The sequence below is a fragment of the Tupaia chinensis genome, unplaced genomic scaffold (assembly GCF_000334495.1).
Source record: "Tupaia chinensis unplaced genomic scaffold, TupChi_1.0 Scaffold142100_1, whole genome shotgun sequence".
Classification (NCBI taxonomy): domain Eukaryota; kingdom Metazoa; phylum Chordata; class Mammalia; order Scandentia; family Tupaiidae; genus Tupaia; species Tupaia belangeri.
This window is the reverse complement of record NW_006201951.1, coordinates 877,202-880,368: the sequence shown is the minus strand read 5'-3', so window position 1 is coordinate 880,368 and position 3,167 is coordinate 877,202.

The window sequence follows — 3,167 nt, the reverse complement described above, 5'->3', positions numbered from 1 at the left end:
CACTTCCACATGGCTGACCACGGTTCGAATCCTGGACTTAGTGGCTTGCTTTCTCACTTTCCTTCTCTCTCTCTCTCTGTGTCTCTAGTCAAATAAATGAATAAATAAAATTAAATAAGTAATTCTTTAAGAAAATTACTAATTTTGTTTCTTCCAGGGAACTGGCAGGTGGTATGGTGACTGGGGGCACTGGATTCCCACATGGCTGACCATGGTTTGAGTCCTGGACCCGGTAGCTTACTTTCTCACTTTCGCTCTCTCTCTCTGGTCATATTAAAAAATAATAATAACAACAAATGGAATTTAATAAATAGTTCTTTAAATTTTTTTCCCTTCTTTCCATGAGCAAAAGCGAGAATGTGCACTCGCACCCACAACAGGGCCCTGCTGCCACAACCCACCAGCCCCCACTGGCCCCAAGGCACAGGGACACACCTGCCCGGTGCCCTCAGGAGGCCTCTGGGGCGCCGAACTGCCCCATGTGGACCTCACAGAGCTGGCAGTCTTGTGCTGCCGTCCCACCGGCAAGGTCCGCCAAGGAGAACCCGGCTGGCTCAGGGCCCTGGGGCTTGCTGCTGAGACCAGACCGCGGCAGGCTCCTTGAAGGGACGATGCCATGGGTGCTAGCGGTGTGGTGGCCCAGGCAGGGGAGGAGGACGCGCTCAGGAAGTCGTCGGGGCAGGCCCATGGGTCCAGAGACATTTCAGGAGTCCCCAGCCAAAATAAGACAGTCCGAGCACGGAAAGGGGACGTAGAGGGCCCATCTGTGGCTGGGGATCAGCGGTTAAGGAAGCAGGACCCCGTGTGGCTGACGTGCGATCGAGTCCCACACCCCAGCAGCTTGAAAGCACACGGGGACATGTGTGTGCGTGCCCAGCCATGGCGGGTGGAGGCTGGAGGCCAGGGACTTGTGGCGTGGCCATGCTCACTGCGGGCCACCTTCTCCCTTCTCCCCAGGGAGCACACTTTCTGGCAAAACAAAACAAAACAAAACAAAAAAACAGTAAAAGGGCCTGGCCAGGGCACAGTGGTTAAGGCATTGGACTCCCAGATAGCCAACTCTGGTTTGAGCCCCAGACCCGGCGGCTTGCTTTCTCACTTTCTCTCTCTCTCACTCTGTCCCTCTCTGGTCAAATTAAAATAAATAAAGTTAAATAAAATATATATTTTTAAAAAGATGGTAAATGTTTAAGTTGCTGGACTCCCACATGGCTGACCACGATTCAAGTCCTGAACCTCGTGGCTGGCTTTCTCACTCTCTCTCTCCTATAAATAAAATTTTAATTCTTTTCTTTTTTTGGAGAGGTTTTTGCTATAGGGCTTATGCGCTCGCCAGGACAGAGAGAGACAGAATGCAAGAAATATCCCCCAGAGGAGATGGCCACACTGCAATCCCTTCTCCTCTCAGGATCTTGGGCACACACGCACATGCACCCGGCATGAGTTTAAGCCACTGGGTCGGTCTAGGACTCGAACCGTAGCAGTACTACATGGGACCAGCGACATAACCATTACGCTACCTGCTGGTCCCTCCCTTTCCCTTTGTCTGTCTCTGGTCAAATTAAAAAATTACAACCAATGGAATTAAACTTTTTTTTTTTTTTTTTTTAATAAAGGGACCAGAATGTGGCGTGGTGGTTCAGGGCACTGGGCTCCCACACGGCCAACTGCGGTTCGAGTCCTGGACCTCGTGGCTGGCTTTCTCACTTTCCCTCTTTTTCTCTCTCTTGCTCTCTCTGGTCAAATTGAAATAAAGTAAAATAATTCTTAAAAGAAAACAAAAACACAAACAGAAAGCTTCAGAAGTGTACGAGACGGATGGGAACCAGCAGTTAGCGTAATGACTATGTTGCTGGACTCCCACGTAGCCAACCGCGGTTTGCGTCCCGGACCCGGTGGCTTAAAACTCACGCCGGGCGCGTGTGCGTGCGTGCCCAAGATCCCGAGAGGAGAATGAAGGAGAAGGGATTGCGGCGTGACCCTCCCCTCTGGGGGGTCTGTCTGTCTGTCTGGCGCGCGCACGCACCCTATAGCAAAAACCTCTCCAAAAAAAAAAAAAAAAAAAAGATGTGTACGAGACGGGACGGGGTGTGCACTGATGGACTCCCCACTGGGTTCAGACCCTTGAAAAGCCACAGAGGGCATGCCTGGGAGCTGGGGACAGTGCTCTGGGGGGTCTGCTCTTGGCAGAAGGCAGCGTGGGAGCCAGGGCACAGCTTGGTGCCCATCCTCAGTGCCTCTCGAGGTCAGGGCATGGGAAGCCTGGCAGGGTGTTTCTGCTGCTGCATCGCAGTCACGTGCCGACCCATGTCATGGACGGCTGAGCCTTGGGGGTGGCAGTCCTCAGCGTTGGGTCTCACTGGGTGTCGGAAGCTGGTTGCAGGACAGATGCCCCCAGCCTCCTGAGGCCCCTGCGTGTCACCTCTACCAGGCCCTCCAACAGCTCTAAACATGCGGACACCCTCCAGGGCCCAGGGCCGGCCTCCCCCTAGTGACTCCGGGCACCCCCTTCAGGGCCAGCCTCCTCGGGTCTCCAGCTGCCCACCCAGCTGCATCTTGGGAGGCCTCAGCTGCTCCAGAGCAGCCCCAGGACACATCTCTCCCGCCTCCTCCCCTGCCCTTATGCGGCAGTCAACCCCTCCTGGAAGCCCTCCCTACCCCCAACTGGATGGTCAGCTGGGACAGGCCACTGCAACTCTAGCACGGGCACTGGGCCCAAGGGAGGTGTCGGCGGAGGGAAGCCCAGGCAGAAAGGCGGCTGGAAGCACAGGCCCAAGGGGCGGGCCGCTTGGTGCTGAGTGGAGACCCCGTGAGATCTGTCCTTGCAGGCTGACCCAGACGCCCTCCCCTACACCTGGGCCAGGCAGGGCTGCTCCCAGGAGCACCCATGGGGCACAGCAGCAGTGGCCACGACACCGCCCAGGTCCTCGCCACCCAGTGCCCGCTCCACGCATGCAGGCGCCACGGGCTGTTTCGCTTCTTTATTTAAAACCCGACAGGGTGTGCTATGACAGTCCAGCTCCACAGTCAGGTGGGCAGGGGCCAAGCCAGGCGGGAGAGCGATGGCAGCTGGAGGGGGTGGGGAGGGAGCCTGGCTCCTCACCTGGCCTGCAGGACCAGCTTCTCAGTCTCTGCCACCCCACCATGCACCCCCAACACCACCCGGC